Here is a 20068-nt window from a genome sequence, read left to right as displayed (position 1 = left end):
CTGTCGTACAGTGTAAGAACTGCTGCGGGCATGGAACATCTGCTCGGTGAAGTTGAAAAACTGAAGTTGAATACTGAAGACTCTTCTAGCGACAGAGTAGGCGCGAATAACTGCTCGGTGCTCACATCACGGCCGATCTGTTCGAATTGTTTAAGGCACCGTAGCAGGATGCGACGTAGAAAGATGAGACACCGAAAATACAATTGTCCGCTGAAAAAATTGCTCAGAGACGACATTTATTCGATGTAATCGCACACTGAGATTTCATTTACCGAGTTCTCGTAAAATTTTCCGATTTTGGGTCCAGGGCGTAGCCAAGGGGGGGGGGATTGGGGGGTTCAACCCCCCCCCCCCCCGCAAGTTTTCAATTTTGCTTGCGTATATAGGTACGCACACGTACAAACACACGCACGAACATACATAAAGTATGTTGACCCCCCCCCCGAAAAAATTTGGCTACGCCCCTGGTTGGGTCAGTATCCCTTTATAACCGGCCGCGAAACTGTCTTGTAAACATTGCAAGCATTGTTGATGTTTTCGAGGAAGTTTTTTTTTCAATAACGTGTAGAAACACATGAGTACTGTTTTTCTAGAACGTTTTTTGTATCTCGAGTAAGTACGCTTCTTTGTACAGGCTTTTACGAAACGTGTTGGATTTTTCTTGGTCTAGATAAGACGGCAGCGGCTAAAAATTTTGGTGGTAGTATACAAATTACGCTGAAAACCCTCATTCGCTTAGAAACACCTATGCTTTGAAGTTAAGAGCAATGTAGACAGCTCAAATATTGTCACAGGGTCGTGACGTCGACGAAGGCAGCAGTGCAGCAGGTCCGAGATGACACTTTATTTGGCCGAACTTTGGCCGGGAACTGAAAGTCACACTATAGACAATACACTGATAGTGACGAAACAGAGCGTCGACCGTCGATCACCGACAAGCGGTCAAGCGCATCGGCTTTATACAGGCGCTATCGAACTTTCCAGCGATATCGCTGGTGGCGGCGTTATCTCTTCGACAACGCTGGAACATTCGCGTGCAGCACGCAATCTTACCAAAACGATCTACTACAATCGCGAAGCTTCTCGAACGCTGCTTCGCGGACAGCCTCGAGCGTTGATAAGCGTCCTTGCTGGTCAAACCCGAATACAGCAAAAATAAAACAAGAAGTGGGCGTGGCAATATAGACCAAACATCGATTCTTAGCCAATCAATGAACAACGCACGCGGGCCAATGCATACAGACGACCTAATGCATATCCACCTAAGTAAGCACCTAACTAGTACAATAATAAAGTTGCCGCGCAGTTGCCGCGATCAACTGCGCGGCGGACCGCAGCGTTATGCTATAGTTATGCCGTGGCAGCAGACGGACGCGCCGATAGTGGCGCAAGACGGAACTGCAGCGCCGCTATGTTCTCGCGAACCGCCGTTCGGACCACCCTCCTCCACTGGCGGAGATACGGAGCTTTGAAACTGAGTTTGTTCTAGTAACGTTGGCGAAGCTGCGGAGGTTCATCGGTAAACCGTGAATCTTCCGTGAATTCTGCCCAGTACATCATCACCGACGTGAGATCGGGCGGCGTTCATACTAAGTTCGATGAGTTTATGACGACTTGCAGCTCACTTTAATTTACATGTACGCTGTGAATTTTCATTGTTTAGAAAACCATTGCTTTAGAAAACATCTGGAGGTCTTTCCGTTAAGCAGCTGGCGTCTTTTCGTTTTGCTTTAGAAACATCTGGCGTTCTTTCGTTTTGCTTTTACAAAACTCTGGCGTCTTTCGGTGGTTTATTTCATCAAATCAACGGGCGTTTTGAACAAATTTTTATTGTTTAATCACGCACAGGAGAAATCTCACCAGGCACTACCTTGGAGGTAAAGAATGGCTGCTAATGGAATGAGAGACAGAAGAAGTCGGCTTTTAGCTAACGCTGCTAATTTTTTATTGTTCAACAACGCACAGGAAAAAATCTCCCACCGGCACCACCTTGGAGGTCAAAGCGTAAGGCTGGTTACGCACTACGACTACTAAGACTACGACTACGACTACGAGGGACGAACGGGTGCCGCCCTTAAGGAGCTTCACCCCCTATATGCGATTAACGCAGTTTTTTTACGCATATGTAAAGGTTTCCTCTGGTGCTCCACCGCGCAATCATACTTACCTTCTGTCATGACCTGGCAGCAGCAGCGGTTGCATCGCGCTAAATCGTTCCTCTAGTGTTCGGCGCAAGTGCTTTCGTGTTTTGACCCCGTGAAGGGAAGCAATATTTTTCTCGCAGACTTTAATTCGCCATATACACCGAGCGCCACCATGTCTTCTGTGTTCCACGCATAGCTATCACGTGCGTATTACTCACCTCAGTCGCATCAAAATCTGAGGAGTGAGGTTACGCTCTAGATGGCGAAATAACGTGGCACAAGCACTGAATTGTTTTTCTTTTTTTTCCTAGCACGGTGGCTCAATGTGATTACCCATTACCCATGCAAATCTTGAAAAATTCGCGCACTGTTGAGCATTGCGGTGCCATGCCCCTCTCGCAGTTTAAATTAAAGCAGAAAGCTTCTTGGTTCCACTTTTATATCATGCATTTCGCCTTCGTCCCTGCAGTCATCGATTTGTCTTTTCAGATCCCCAGGGTATGCCTTTCCACACGTTTACACAAGTTCGTGCCGTCTACCGAATTAGAGTAATAAAAGAAAGCGCTTCGGGGCTTCATAGGTCACGTCAAACTTTTAATGGCTTTAAAAGTTTGTGACAGCGTAGCTTGCTAGTAAGCAAAGTCACGCAGGGCGTATCGACCCAACGGCGTCCTGGTTTGTAGATTGAATTAAACACAGAGAAACACGCTTAAAAAATATTCGCCGGGGAATTTGTTCGCCCGGGCGACCACTGACATGCTTGACTCAACGCGGTATTCGAGGCAGGAAATGTGCGTGCAAAATAAATAACGTTGAATTGCGTCGGCAAGCTAATGAAAAAATATATATATTGGACTTCGTTGCGCACGACACTCTACAACCAGCCCGTTTCTCTGTAGCTGCTAATAATAATTTATCCAGTTCGTTTCTGTTTTATTGCGATAGCAATTATATGGACACTCTCGGCTGGTTTTGGCCGTCGCCGTCATGTCCCGTATATATAAATAAATAAATAAATATATATATATATATATATATATATATATATATATATATTTATATATATATATATATAGATATATATAAGCCAGAAATAAATATAATTCAGAAAAAAGGGTATTCCGCATCGCGGAATCGAGCGGGTGACCTCTCGCTCCGCAGCGCGCGGCGTTAGACGGATAGCCCACGAGGTCTACGTCTTTCAGCACGCTAATGGGAAGCTATTTATATACACCATTTATTTCAGCATGCTTCTTGGTCACCAGCTAGATGACGCGGAGGGCGCGAGGGGAGTGCCCCGCGCCCTGCTCGTTGCGATGCGCTCGCGCCTCCAGCACGCCAGGCGCACTTTGCCGCACAGGGCGTGGTCGCGTGCGCGCTCTTATGTCGTGAGGGGCGTGGTTTGTATGTCTTCTGCTGTCATCGTGATGTAAGCGCCGAAGTTACAGAACATGCGAAGGTCACTTCCCTCGCTGCAGCAGCCGCGTTTGCGAAAAGAGCGCGCTGTTGAAACAGAAAGAAGTAACAACTGCGACAGTTGTTAGTTCGCGCTCGTCCTGTGTATACCTGTGCGTTCGTTTAGTGTGTCCTTTATGTTTGAGCAGCACGCTTTAAAGGGGCCCTGCAACACTTTTCGAGCATGCTCAAAAAGCGCTGCCGATCGGTAGTCGAGGCTCTCGAGAACACGCCAGCCAAATATTATAGCGATGCGCACGGCCTGGAATTTACAATAAATTCTCAAAGTCAGCTGAAAATCGCTCCCTCTTCTCTCGACAAATGATGTATTAGTCCGCAAAATATGACGCGATTGTCGGCAGTTCCACCATTGGCTGATGTTATAATCACGATAACACCCTCATTATTACTTTCGTTGTTAATTTTGAGTTCAATAAGTAGATAATATGTACGTTTATATTATGTTATCGCGTTAAAAACACCGAACAAACATTAATATTAGCGCTTCCGGTCTCACCGACAGCTCGTCTGCTCGTAGTTGCGTGGTTCCGTTTTCTTCGCCATGCGCAGTGCCGAAAACGTGAATATTTCTGTGCTTTTGACCATCGCCGGTTGCCGTTGAGAGTGGCAGCCGTTCGAGTGTTGCCTCGTCAGCTGAGAACTGCATCGTCGGCACGTTCTCACGACCGACCGAGGCACGGGCGCAGCGTGTCTCCGATAACAATGCTAGCCTCCGGTAATGGCGGCGCTTCGGGGTCGTCTGCCAGTGCCGTCTTACGAGGCGGTGTATCGGAGTAGGGCCCAAACCGATCTCAGCTGTCATTCGTTCCAAACGAGCGCGCACGTTTGCTTCCATGGTTGGCAGAGTGATGAAAACACTACGGCGTTCGAGGTGCACACCCAACATTACCAAACCGACGCGCAGTTTTCAAGCACGCGCGATACACAGCGCGATCGACTCCGCTCGACGAGAACGACGCAAGCCGACCGGAAGTGGCGGCGCAGACCACGTGGTTGCGCCGAGACGCCAGAGAGAAAAAAATGAAAAAAATGCCGCCGGCGCTGACGTCGCCTCCTCGCACCTCCGCCCTCCCTCCCTCCCCTCACGCCGCGCGCAGCTTTCCGCGCGCTCGCTGCGTTGAGTTGAGAGAGAAAGCTGCGGAACGTGATCTCTCTAATTTGGTAACACCACTTAGACTTGACGGATTCGAAAAAATTTTGCGGCATATGACTCGTGAAGAGTCATACGTCAGTAATGAGACTATTCCAATATAATTAAGGAAGGTGTTGCAGGGCCCCTTTAAGTGTCGAGCGTTCGCTTGAACAGCGATAAGCTTTCAAGTTTTGCGCGAAGCTTGGAAAGAATGCAACCGAAACATTCCAGATGCTTCGAGGCCTTAAAGGACGACTGCATTTCAAGGTCGCAGTCCGGGAGGTGACACAAGGCGTTCAAGGAGGTCCGGAAGGAGGTCCCCGATGAACCCTGTTCCGGACGCCCAACAGCGACCAGAACCGACGACAACGTGGGGCGTGTGCTTGAAGTTCTGCGTTCCTATGGTCGATTGAGCATCCAGAAAATGCCTGACACCCTACACATGTCTACATTTGCGGTACATGGGATCGTGACCCAGGATCCGCGAATGCGTTAGGTCTACCTGAAGCATGCGTCGAAAGCGTTGACGGAACATCACAAATCGCTTTGAGTTTTGCGCTGTCAAGAATTGTTGAATTTGATTATATGTGAGCCGAACTCTGTCGTAACCGGACCTGGATGTTCGAGTACGACCCAGAATCGACAAGGTAGAGCAGCGAGAGCCACGCAAAATTATCCCCCCCGCCTCAGGAAAGCGCGAAGGAGCAAGTCTCGTATCCATTCGATTCTCACTGTCTTCTTTGACGCCCGAGAAATTGTCCACATGACTTTGTACCGCAGGGAAAAAACTGTCAACTCAGCGTTTTACGAAGATGTGATCAAGATATTGAAAAGCCGGGACGCGCGCTTGAGGGCTGACATCAACGACACGGTCAAGCTCCGCCATCACAATGCCCCAGCAGCGCGTCCTTCATCGTTACCAACTTCCTGGCCCCGGTTGCGCCCATCCCCCTTACAGTCCCGACTTGGCTCCGTGGGACTTTTATATTTCCCTTAAAGAATAGAGAGCTGAAAGCAAAGCATTGGGAGACCGTGTAAATCATCAAAAACCACGCTACAACGTCCCTGAGAGACACTCCCCTCGAGGATTTTCAGGGTGCCTTCCAGGCGTGGCAGACTCGTCTCCGCAAGTGTATTGATGCAGGCGGAGAGTATATTGGAGTATTTTAACCATTCGTGCAGCTCCGGTCAATAAACCTATTTTTCTCAGAAAATGCGCATTACTTTTATAATGGCTTACTCGGTGTAGTGAAACAAGGGAACGCACGGTCATTTGATAATACCGAGAGCAGGGATCTTTAAAAAATACCGACAAAGCGATTCAAGTAACATTTTCACCTCCATATATTTGCATCACCGTGAACGCTACTTAATAAAGCTTCAATATCCTGCACTCAGCAGTGGATTGTTATCGAGTGGTATTTCTTTTTCTGAGCAGCTCATTTTCCCTACATATCGCAGCTGAAAATGCAGTAAACAGTACTGGTTAGACAGCTCCATTCCTGTCCTCTTTGCCTCGTTCTTCGAGGGCTGATGCGCACTTTTGTCCGAGTCTTCTTCAGTTCTTTTTTTTTTCAATAATGTTTTCTCTTTATCTTCTATGATATGACATCACGTCATGTCAGAGAAATCTTTTGCAACATCGCTTCCTACTTTAGTGCAAACATTGAAAACAATGTGTCATATTACACAAAAGTAGTGTAAAATTGGTAGTTATTATTCGAAATATTGCTACTGAAAACATTAATAACTGTAGTTTTGTGGTGGTGCGTTTCGGTGAAAATTCAGCGCAAGCTCTTAGATATTCCTTGTATATTTACTCTCCATAAATACCCAGTATAAGCTAGAGCTGCCAGCCACTTAGATATCATTGGGCCTTCAATATTTGACAATACCAATATGCCTTGACTGGATGACCAAAAAAACTTAGACTACAAGCAGCACTGCCCTAACCACACTGTTCTTACCATTTCGATTATAACGATGACAGAATCGAGAATGTTACAGTTTTACTACATTAAAGTGAATGTTACATTAACCGCCTTAGAGCACCAACGCTTGATAACAAACCTGGATGTGCTTAGGCGTAGGCAGGTACTATCACGGTTTTCATCTGACGGAGACACAATGTAATAACATCTGAAAATCCCGCTCGGACATCGTTCTACTGAAGCCACCGTTCGTGCGAGCAAACACAATATCTCGCTCCTGTCCCCGCAGTAGTGTCCTCGTCGGGCGGATATGAGAATCCTTACGGCCGCATCCGCTGTATATAGTAGTTCTGAAGACAACACCGGTGGCATCATTTTCTCCTTTGAGGGCATAGCATCTTGCCTCCGGTTCAGTCGGCGAACAATTGCTTGTGGACTTTCGTTTCAGAACACGGAACAGCCCAGTAAAAACGTGTTTCTTTGTCCAGTGAATAACCGAACAGACGTCACGAAAGACTGCGTCGTTTCTATCGGCCAGGGGAACGTAATAACAAGGCCTAACGTAGCTAATTAGAGCCACAATAGAGATCACTGTACAGACTTGAGATCTATATTTTTACGAATAGCTCCTGACCTTCTCACAAGCAATGGGCCACAATGCTCTGGTTCTCCTGCAAACAGTATTACGGGGTAACTAAAGTTATCCCTTATCGTCTGGCACTATTTGAGTCATCTGTTGAAAGCCAGTCCGAGTTGCTCCAATTAGACAAATACAAATGTCCACTTTTAGCACACGTGAAATAGAGAAAAAAAAACAGACGGCATGGTAGTAACATTTTCTACTTCATGTGGACACGAACCATCCACACATTTCCTGACAAAAAAAAAAGAAAAGAATAAAAACACAGGCAGGAAACTCTCACAAGAGGAATAGACTCGGTATCTTTATCATTTTTTTACATTTTATAATGCGTTATCTTAACAAGCAACCTGTTTGAGGATGAAAGAAGTTGTAATGAGAAGCTAAGCCGCCAGAGAAATAAGGGGCAACTCTGAACGTGTTCTCGATCATGGACAGCGCAGTCAGTTCTCAGGGAATAGCAGGGGGTGGGAGGGGGGCTCGCGATTCCAGAGAGCACCAGTAGTTTTTATTTCATGTTATTTCAGCGGCGTAATCTATGTCAGTGAGTGAGTCGAAACTTCATTCTTGATTGTTTATGGAGATAGTGCGTTGGTCAGGCGACGCCGGGTGGCCAAGTAGATGCCGGGTGGCCAATTGATAATGATCGGTAAAGGCAGATAAGGTTTTGAGCATTGATTGTTTTTATTATTCATTTTTTCTTAAATATCCAACACAATTTGGCTGGTACGGTGCCCGTTTGGGAGTATACGTTTCAGATGCTCACAGATAAAAAAATTAAAATATCAGAACTATAGAAACACCAAAAAATCGAAACATCTAAACAATATGGAATACGCCTTGCAAGAATATTAACGGCACTCAACAACACCCACATGCACTACAGACATTACTGTCACTCTGTTCAACGGAAGACACGTACAATAACAAAACAACACATGGGACGACCAACGCAATACGTCACTGTTAATGACGCGTCACCAATCGGTATTTTATTATGTATTTGTATTCCTTTTTCGATGCTATTACATCTCCTTACACTAATTCCTCACACGGGCGCTGTAAGTATTGTGAATAAATGAATAAATAAGCAATAATTCACAATTGCTGCGTGAGTTTACATGATTTTTTTTTATCGCGGTACTGTTGCCGTCACTATAAGGACTAGTGAACATTCGTAAGTCTTGCTGCCAAATCATGGGTAGTTAGAGGCAACAACAAATAACATGGGTTGCTGTAATACTGGCTAGCAGGCAGGCAAAGGAACTTCATTATTATCCGGAGGCGGCGCTCGACCCCCCTTAGGGGGTGACACCTGTGGGCCACTCCCACGACGCCAATCTAGCTAACGCAATCACTTCAAAATATACCGGAAGACCGATCGCATACGGATCAGCTAGTACATACATATTTGAGCGTGAGACAGCCCGCAAAGACGGTACAAAGAAATGAGAGCACACAGCGACTGCGCTGTGTCTGAAAAAGCGCTAAACATGGTATCAGGCACACTTATCACAACAGGCAAAACGACCGTAAAGCTCCATCTTTTCACTTATCAGCTGTGCCTAAAAAAGCCTAATGTGGCTTTCCAAAACTACATAGATCTGACGAACTGCACGTCAGTTCTTTGTTATTGCGTGCGAACACTACATCGAATTTTGCTTTTATGGCGAGGAGCCTGGCGTTTTGCTTGAAGCAGTGCAGCAGCAGGAGACCATTTTGAATTGTTTGGCGATCGAAAATCAAATGAACTTGCTGTCATTAGCCATACAGCTGCCGTATATTAAAGCGAAGAAGGTTGGGCACGACGTTTGAATGTGCGCGCTTTTTTCAGACCATTCTTTTAGGCCCAATGAAAACAAATGATTATTCAGAAGGCCAAAACCCGAAAAAGTTCTATTGCAAGGAGATGAAAACCAGAACTCGGATTTCGTTAAATCAAGACGCTCTCGCGGTTCATAGACGTATTTCCTGGTTAGAACATTGAAATAACAAGTTGAGCCAACAGTCAGAATTGATAATTCGCCCTCCTTCGCGTGTTTCCCCAATTTCTTCAGATACATGTGCTTTTCGCAACATAAAGTTCGTTAAATACCTTCTTCAATTAACTAGAGGTAACTCACGCAAATCACTTGCGAAACATAACCTAAAGAGTAACTTCCTAAGTGCCAAGCAGCTGCTTAAAAAGATAGCATGTTGTCGACGAGTGCATGCAAAAAAAACACACAGAAATTATTATGAGTATATCCGGCTGAGCTGCTAACACATTAACGAGCTAGAAAACTTTGAGCCCGGGCCAACAGTTAAGCACACGAGCGCCCTTCCTACGCTTTAATGAACGCAAGCACAGTAGCGGACATAGAAGGCACCTCACGTGCGCAATTTCCTGCTGCGAAACATGGAGCGACAGAAGGTACTCTGTTGCACGTGACTCGCTCCTTTCACCCTTGCTTGACTTAGCGTGACTTTTTGCTTAGTTCTCAAATGGATCGGCACTGTTCTCCCAGTGCCACCCTTTCCTTCAATCCTCATACTGTCACGGCCAGCGTGCCCTCTTTGCTCGTAAACTCTTATTAAGCGTAGAGGTGATGGCTTGAAGGCCAGGCTTTTGCTCCTATAAAGACCGGTGACATCGCGGCAGTTGTGCTTGCCCAGTCCGGTAGCTTTCGAAAAGCCACTTGCAATGTCAACGGCGCTTCTACTGCCCGCCAGGCACCGATTGCGTACCCCTTGCTTTATTGCTTTCGCGCATCCAGGACAATTGGCGAGCCGCTGGGATCGAGTGAAACAAGCATTCTCTACAAATGTAGAGATATCGTGTAAACAGAGGGCAGTCGCTCTGATATTGGCCCGGCAAAATGGAACAGAACTCTTCGAAGCTGGAGGATTCGTCCGCTGGAAACCGGCGGTGTAAGAAAAGCTAACGCTTTACTATACCGTGCAAGCTGGCCTCTTTGTGTGGGGACATTTTGAAATGTCACTGAAATAAATATATCGGACAAACAGGCAGGTTCCTAAAGGGGTATTCATATGGGGGAGAAATCCTCGGGGGAGAAATGGGGATTGTGGATCACTTGACAACACCGTCACATATTGGCGAGTGGGTGTGACCTCTCCCCGCGTCCTCGGGGTATATAGGGACCTGTGGAGCGACAGGACCAACGATTCCTGCGCGGTGGGGAAGAAGGAGCAATTTCGTGTTAGCGCTTGGCGGTGCTGCTCCTACTGCAGCAGCCGTTTTGCACTCGTTTCGGGGGTGTGTTGACCGCAGCCACAATGGCCGCGATGACCAAACATAGCGACCATACCACTTTTTTTTCGATCGTTTAAGAACAGGTCTGCTTGTGTGACACCCTGTTCGTGGCCTGCTGAACCTAAATGCTGTGTAAGAGGTGCTTTTCAAGCAGACGGCAGAGCGCTACCACCACTATGGTCCACATACCGATAACTGATATCAACTTTTTTCTGTCGAATGTGGTTATTTTGATGAGCGATTTGACGCTGTTCATTTTCGTGAGCCCGTTTAACCCGTTTTTATGAAAGAACCCCTTAACGAAAAATAAAGCGTACGACATGTTTGCAGTACTTTAATGATGAAAAGCAGTAAATAATACGTTCGAACGAGATTTCTAGATGTTTGGTGCAGCGTCGCTTGCTCTCGCAGACTACATAGTTATCCTGCAGAAAGCTCCGCATCATTACACGTAATTTAAGCGCCATGACGAGGAAAAACATTGTAGCTATAAAGAGCAAAATTATCTGCATTGAACACAAACTTAGTGCCTACCGTAGTGTCGACTTTTGTTCCCACGATATTCATATACTTCTATAAAATCTTTTAACGCGCCGGAAGCGTGATTGATGCCTCAATTTTGAGCTGTGCGCTTGCGGAACGAGGATTTCTTTTTTTCTCCTGCAATGATAAATAATACGGCGTTGTGATGACAGCAGCGATCTAAACAGTTTCGGTGCACTCCAAAGTTTTAATAAAAAGCTCATACAGATTCTCTCAAGCATCAAGAGGCGACATCCTTCCGTTCTGGTGAAAAAAAAATTACTATTATAACTGCACTTCTTCGTTAACACAAAGCTGACCAACGTAGAAAGATGCTTCATTTCAATTCATATTACTCGACTGCATGACCGAAGCCTCACTAATTAATAATGACTGATGCAAAAAGTTGGGCACACTTTTTTCAGCAGAGATGAAAAAGTCACAATTTAGCCGCAACGCAAAGCAATGAATGCGGTAGCAACATGCTTGGAATCTCACAACAAGAACGGCAAGAAGCTCGAAACTTGCTGCGCGCTGCTCAGGAACAAATTACGCTCGAAAAGAACCTACACAGGGCGAGCGCGAGCTTACAACTCCCACAGCTCGACACTTTCAGCGCGCTGCTCAAACACAAAAAGAGGACGCATGAAAAGTAACGCGGCCGCTGGAGGGAGCGGACTGACCTTTGTACCGTCTGGAGCTTCAACGCAAACATTATGGTTAAAGCACACGACGTGAAACCTCCCCCCTCAAAAGATAAGCACGCGAGCACGGGCGACCATGTCCTGTATGTCAAAGTACAAGTCGTAGGCGCACATCCAATGCCGGTGAAGCTTTAGGAAGACTTAGAATTCGGAATCCAATTAGCTAGAGGACTCAATAAATTTGCGAGTCGCCAGGGCGCGTGCTCAGAACCCAAGCCACTCTTGCCTTCTCGAGCTCGCGTTTTCCCAAGACCCAAAAATCGATAACTACGTGGGACGCCAGCGAGACGATGCAAACGCAGCGCGGGCAATGACGCACGATGGCCCGCGTCTCGCATAATTTAATAGAGAGTTTGAGAATTGGGGGGCCAAGGAGCTTGGGGACCCAAGAAGCTTGCGAGCCGCCAGGGCGCATGCGCAGAACCCAAGCCACTCTTGGGCTCTTGCGCTCGCGTTGACCCGAGACGCAAAAATCGAAATTGAAAACTAGCGTGGGTTTCTAAGGCGTCTCACCAGCGAGAAGCTACAGATGCAGCGCGGGCACGGCGCAGTATGGCCCGCGTCTCGCGTGATTTTAAATTTCGTCACGCGTGGAGCTCCGTGTGTTTGACCCAACGCAGCCTGCGTTGGCCCAATTCTGAAACTCTGCTGATCATCCGAACGCAAGAGTAGGCTGCCCAACGCAGCTTGGGGGCCCAGCGTCTTCGGTCCCCAATTCTCAAAATCTCCAATTTCGCCACGTATGGCGTCCCGTGCGTTTGACTCAACGCCGCTTGCGTTTGATCCAGCTGTCAAACGACGCTGCTCCTCCGAACAGAAGAGCAGCCTACCCAACGCAGCTGCCAGGAGGGTGACGGCCTTTAAAGCGCGTCCTTCGCGCAATCTCGAGAGTGATAATGAACGCGCTGAACACCTCCTGCCTCTAGATGCCGCCAGCGGCAACTCTTGTACATTAACCCCCGTATTCAGAAACGCTCCTTGACTTGAACTTGACTTGCCACCGCCTCAAGGGAGCGCGTTTGCAACGCGTTTCTGCTGCCTTGGCACCGCTTAACGGCAGCGCGTTCCAAACGCGTTGAAGGCGGTGGCAAGTCAAGTTCAAGTCAAGGAACGTTTCTGAATACGGTGGTAACTCCCGTATTCAGAAACGCTCCTCGACTTGAACTTGACTTCCCATCGCCTTGGGCAGCGCGTTCGAAACGCGTTTGTGCTGCCTTGGCACAGCCTAAAGGCAGCGCGTTCGAAACGCGTTGAAGGCGGTGGCAAGTCAAGTTCAAGGGAAGGAGCGTTTGTGAATACGGGGGTAATGGCTTGCCGTTAGAATGATGGAGGATGTATACTTCATCGCGGAATAGTATAACGCAGCGCGCTGCGGAGCTAGCAGTCGCAGCAGGATCGCATCACCGGTATCGCGCTTGGAATACCTTTTCTTCTGAATTATTTTTATTTGTGGTGTGTATATATATATAATATTATATATATATATATATATATATATATATATATATATATATTCCCGGATATGCAGGCCCTTCGCAGTAATAAATTTCACTGAGAACAATATCGTCCTCAAATCTTCGTTGTCCTCCTCGTCATGGCGTTAGGGATGGTAAAATCGATGAACGATTAATCGATTAATCGATTAAAGGTCCACAATTAATCGATTAATCATAATCGATTTGTGCCTTTCGATTAATCGAATTAATCGATTAAAACTGTTCGATTAATCGATTACGACATCCCCCACTCCAGCCCCCAACCTCGCCCCTTGGCCGGAGCGCATGACTGCGAGGCGTGCTATCCTGAGACGCAGACCCTGAACGCTATCCTTAGACGCAGGAAGTTGCAAAGCCGAATACAACTACTTTTTCTGGTTCTATTTGGGATCCGCCAGCGACCTCGCGAAAAATGGCACTTTTCTTCAGTGCGGACTTGCGACAGCAAGAAGACCCGAAACACTGCTGGCGACTCAACATAGGGCACAGCAGCGTCGCTATTTCTTACGTGAAAGTGGTCCGCGCATTCTGGAAAAGACCGCAGCGCACGTCTCAACAGCTTCATTCCGCGCTTGGCCGTTCCTTCAGGCCCGCATTGCACTTTCGTCATCAGCAACTGGAGATACGTGTGGGAATACAGGCCACCCGTGTGGTCTAGTAACACTGGCCTCCCTCTCCGCTCGCCTCATCCTTGTGAGCGGGCGGCTTTTGTGGGGAATTTTCCCAGCCAGTTGGCGTCACCAAGATCCGCATTCATCCCCCGCGAATTTCTCTCTCGTGTTAATACTGATTAAATAACAGACTTCGTCAACATCTTAGCGTTTCTTGGAATGTAGCAGCTGAACATCTCAGCCAAGAGTGTATGAGCTGTGGTTGTACACCTTCACTTGATAACTGCATCGCCATCTGCACAAGCAACAACGATACGACCTAGGAGATTATTGAGGCAGTCGAAGTCGCCATGTCAGGAGATTCTCGCATTAGTACAGCCTCTATTGACCTAACGAAGAAAAGAGTCTGAATTTGTTAAGGAGACGCAGTGGCGTGGTTCTACACATGACAATGAGTAACATTTCAAGTGCGTTATTAATTCTGTTCCCTCCCCGTGCTTGCCTTGTAGTTGTTTTTCCTTTGCTGGTACCGCCAGCAGCCTCAGCAGCTGCGCGCTACTGGTCAGCGTATATGTATCGCCTTGGCTCATTATAATAATAATATCTGGGGTTTAACGTCCCAAAACCACGATTTGATTATGAGAGACGCCGTAGTGGAGGGCTCCAGAGTTTCGACCATCTGGGGTTCTTTAACGTGCGCCTAAATCTAAGTACATGGGCCTCAAACATTTTCGCCTCCATCGAAAATGCAGCCGCCGCGGTCGGGATTCAATGCCGCGACCTTCGGGTCAGCAGTCGAGTGCCATAACCACTAGACCACCGTGGCGGTGTTTGCCTTGCTCATTAAACAGTCCAAGATTACCTTTGCTTCAACTATTGTGTTATGACTTTTCGTTTTCATAATATTTTTCATAATATTTCATAATATTTCATAATAATAAACTTAGCAATACAGGCCTCTTCAATCATAGCACACACTAAAATGCAAACCAGTTAACCTAATCACAACGACAGCAACAGCGTCTTGAAGTAAGAATGAAAGAAATGAAAGCAAACACTGATAAATAAAAGCATATATTGCACATATATTGCTATATAAAATCCGGAAAGCATTGGCCGGAAGCAAATGTACTTTAGGTATTGGAGCTGCCACCGATAAGAACTCCCGGAATAACAGATGTGTGCCGTAGCATTTGCATACGATTGCGTCGAGGAGCAATGTTTACAACTCTTATTGGCTGCAAACACTTTGGAAACTGCATAGAGAACCAAGTAACCATAGTGTTAGGGACCAAGTGCTTCTGTAAAGCAACGTGACACACTTCAGTTCCCGCACGCTGGCGCGAAGGAAGCTACGCAGCCCGGAAATTCAATTTCACGCGCGCCGAATCGGTGCCTTGCCAGTATTGTACACCGGATTCCGTTTCTGTCTTCCGCGTGCGCCAAAAATTTCCTATGCGTACGGTGGCCTGACAATGGAAGAGGTGGGAAAAACACACTTCCAGGTTTACATTGTTAGCTCGCCACTTCTGTCCTGGTTTCCATCCCGGTGTTTCGTTGACGACGTATTTCGCGAAAGGCGACTGCATAGATGAGACCGTCGGAACTGCAACTCGGTTTCGCGTTATAACTTACACGTGGCGCGTGAAAGGAAGAATGTTGTGCAGCTTCAGCCTGCGGGCTCTCAGTCACAATACCGGCCACGGTGTGCGCATATGCTTGCCGTGCAGCAAGCGGTGGCTAGCTGAAAACTTATAGGGTGATCTGTTTAATTTTTTTTTTGTGCAGCTGCCGGGTAGAGAGAAAGCGGCGGAACCTGAAGGTGCTGGAGTCGTATACATGTGCAAGGCTACAGCGCAACCAATCTGTTTCCTTGTATGACCCAGTAGTCAGCCTCGGCTATTTACATGCCAATCGTGTAATTTACATTACACACGCGAAAAAAAAGAAGGTGCTACGCTTCAAGTACAGTGTCTCATCCTACATCCAGCGTCTCTTTACATATACATTCGTAGAGGCAAGAGCTAGAGAAACCGGTATAATGCAATAATTATTGAAGATTGAAATGTCAACACAACAAATAACCTACTTTTTGTACGAGTAAGTGAAGCATTCCGTTGCGTAGATTTGGAGAACTTTGTACTGAAGGTGGACATCAGATGCAGTATACTATATGCATCTATGTTTCCGTATTACAACTTCTTGGTTGTCACTTCTTCTTTCTTGTTCTAACTTCTTAGCAGCTTAAGGGACTGCCCTGTCATTATCTCGTGTCCCGCGTTGGCGTCGCGGAGGTCCCACGTTTGATACAGATAAGCCGAATAGGCTGCACTTTTGGAACGCCAGCGTCGCCGAAGAACTAATTCGTCTGTCCGAGCCAGCGAAGCGACAGCAAAGTACCAGCGTCAGGCGTTAAATGCACCGCGCTCGAACCCACAAACAGTAGAAAAACAGTATAAAGGAGACCATAGAACACAAATTAGATCATCAGAACAACGCAAATCAGATAATCGCAAGAAAAGAACAGAAAAGAATATAAAATGTCACATAATCACACAAAAACAATAGAAAAACACGCCATCTCCCGCTAAAGGGGACCATGAGCCGATAGCGTTTCGGCATGTCGAGCCCGCGTCTCAGACGGGGGAAGGGAGAGAATGAATGGAGAGGGAAAGTGGAGAGGGAGGTAGAGAGGGAAGTGGAGAGAGGGAAAGGAAAATGGAGAGGAGGAAGGGGGAAGGGGGAGTGGTGAGAGGAAATCGAGAGAAGAGCGAGAGGAGGAGTGGAGAGGGGAAATGGGAAAGGGAAGCGGAGATGGGAAAGGGGGTGTGCCATTTTTCGTCATTCTACGGAGAGCCGTTGTAAAATCCGAAGACTTCGTTCTAATAGAAACCGGGTTTAAGGACAATACGCCTGAAGATATAGAGCAGCGCGTCCCAACGCTGCCGTTTACTCCAGCGAAAAACCAAAAGCCCCCCGTGCCACGCGCCGTTTCTCGTCTCCCTCTTCTTCTAGCGCGCGCTATGTTTTCTGTTATTAACAGCCGTGGTACCTGCTAAACGCATGTAAGGCATTATGCGCCTTTTGTTGGTGCTGTGCCTGATGACGATGAAGAATTATGGCGGAGCGCTTTGTAATGGGTTGGAAGCATTCAACAACCTTCTCGCTGCTCAATTCGCATTGTGTGACGCCTGATTACAGAATTCGCGTTGTGCGACGCTTGGTGTTTATTTTACTCTTCTACCACGCTATATTGCATATGTTAATGTGGTTCCTTCCCGACATGAAGCCTGTATAGGACCTTTTTGCAAAGCAGTTTCAAGCACCGGAATGGCTCAGAGGTTGAATACTAGGAATACCATGCAGAGGGCCCAGGTTCGAACCTCGTTCCATCCTGGAATTTCTTTTTATTTCGTTTTAAATGCGAAGCATTTCTTAGCGAACTTCTGCGACTTTGACCGTATCTATCTATCTATCTATCTATCTATCTATCTATCTATCTATCTATCTATCTATCTATCTATCTATCTATCTATCTATCTATCTATCTATCTATCTATCTATCTATCTATCTATCTATCTAGCCGCCTACGACTTTGTGCTCTCCTGGTCGCTTGGTTAATCGAATGTGCACCAAAATTGGTATGGCGTAACATGACTATATGACGAACATAAATGACAAGTCATAACATGAAAATCATGACACGAATGTCATGTACAGCATGATTTACATGCTACGCTCATGGTGCGCTGGCGGCCGTTTCGCTAGCTTGATATACACCAAAATTGGTATCTTGTGACGTGACTGTGTGACGAACATAAATAACACGAGTTAACATGAAAATCATGACACGCATGTCATGTACAGCATGACTCACGTGCCACGCTCATGGTGCGCTGGCGGCCGTTTCGCTAGCTTTATATACACCAAAATTGGTAACTTGCGACGTGACCGTGTGACGAACATAAATAACACGAGTTATCATGAAAATCATGACACGCATGTCATGTACAGCATGACTTACGTGCCATGCTCATGGGGCGCTGGCGGCCGTTTCGCTAGATTGATATGCACCGAAATTGGTATCTTGCGACGTGACCGTGTGACGAACATAAATAACACGAGTTATCATGAAAATCATGACACGCATGTCATGTACAGCATGACTTACGTGCCACGCTCATGGGGCGCTGGCGGCCGTTTCGCTAGATTGATATACACCAATATTGGTATCTTGCGACGTGACCGTGTGACGAACATAAATAACACGAGTTATCATGAAAATCATGACACGCATGTCATGTACAGCATGACTTACGTGCCACGCTCATGGCGCGCTGGTGGCCGTTTCGCTAGCTAGATCTACCCCGGAATTGGTCTCTTCTGACGTGATCGTGTGACGAACATAAATAACATGAGTTATCATGAAAATCATGACACGCATGTCATGTACAGCATGACTTACGTGCCACGCTCATGGCGCGCTGGTGGCCGTTTCGCTAGCTAGATCTACCCCGGAATTGGTTCTTGCGCGACGTGACTGTGTGACGAACATAAATAACACGAGTTAACATGAAAGTCATGACACACATGTCATGTACAGCATGAATTACGTGCCACGCTCATGGTGCGCTGGCGGCCGTTTCTCTAGGTTGATCGACCCCCAAGTTGGTATTGCGCGACGTTACTGTGTGACGAACATAAATAGTAGGAGTTAACATGAAAACCATGACAAGCATTTTCCTCAATGACATACAAGACGATGTATGCAGCTCTTTGCTGGCTGCTTCGCATTACATCGATTCCCACAATGCGTGGGATCGCCGGCTTTTTTTTTCTTATTTCGAGCGATAGTGGTTACGGACACCGGCGGCAGCGGCGGCGGCGGAGAACTACGGCGCCAAAAACGGCCGGTGAAATGATCTCATAACAGCTTTCGCTGTAAAAAGCAGATATACACAAGATCAACACAAGGAAAACAGAGGCGAAGCAATGATCCGAAGTTCGTAAAGCTTCACTTGGGGTTGGAACTGGCTTACATTTCTTTAAGAAGTTTAAATCATTTTATTGGATAAGTCTGGCACTACTGAGAAAAAGACTGCTTTGTCCGTATATTTTATATCCTTCTAATGACGTCATTTCTACATTTCACATTGGTTCGCACTGAGGATTGCCTTTCTACATTTATCGGCCAAGGCAGCTACTGCTTGGACTTGACATAAATACACCTTGCTGACTGTTTTCAGATCGTTTGGTTTTTATAATTTACATGGAGATTTCGAAAATTGTCACAGTCCGCTGCCTTGTCGGATCTGGTTCATCCAGATGATCGGTACGGGCTCTCCAATGGGCTTAAATATTATTATTGCATGATTTCGTGGTACATTGGATTCCGACAGCATCCGGGGTAAATTTGACATTGGTGAGAGTCAGGAGCACGCGCAAATATTCCGCAATTTACGCGATGTGAATTCAGCACCCCATGTGCTAGAACTATACCAGTTGCTTCCTTGTGGCACTACTAAATCGGACGGCGCGTGTTCGGTGACGAAAGCGAAATAAAAAAAAAAGCAAAACAAAAACAACGCCCTCGTACTTGTTGCCCGTGTACCTATATTCCCCGTGAAATGAAGAAACTAAATGTTCAGGAATAGCTTACAGAGTCTTCACTATGGCATGCCTCGTAATTTATCATATCACGAACATGGCTCGTAAATCACGAGGAAAAAAGAATTCGCAATGCCCATAGACTGTCGCGCCACCGAGCGGAATTCAGGAGCGCTCTCGAGGAGGGTTAGTAGACGACAAAATGGCGGCACTATGCAGTCTCTCCCTTGTTCGGCTGTGCTAGCTTCACTGTTAACGCGTTGGCAAGAAGGAACACTACGACTTTGCATATTCCCTGCATCAGTGAACAAACCGGGCCCTCCGTGACACGAGAAATCTAATTCGTTCTTGCGAGACGCGAAGTTTTCGTGAAAATAACGTGGCAACTCGCGCTTTCAATGCTAGCCCACCGTGTACACATACTATCAGCTTCGCGAGGCTTTCTGTAGCCACCTAGGTAAGTTAAATGTTATCGTCTGACATATTCAGTTGAAGCTCACCCTGTTTTACTTGCATATATAATTGGTCAGTGTTTCTTGTAGTGCATGAGT

The sequence above is a fragment of the Rhipicephalus sanguineus genome, chromosome 7 (assembly GCF_013339695.2).
Source record: "Rhipicephalus sanguineus isolate Rsan-2018 chromosome 7, BIME_Rsan_1.4, whole genome shotgun sequence".
NCBI classification, from domain to species: Eukaryota; Metazoa; Arthropoda; class Arachnida; order Ixodida; family Ixodidae; genus Rhipicephalus; species Rhipicephalus sanguineus.
This window is presented reverse-complemented; position numbering follows the sequence as displayed.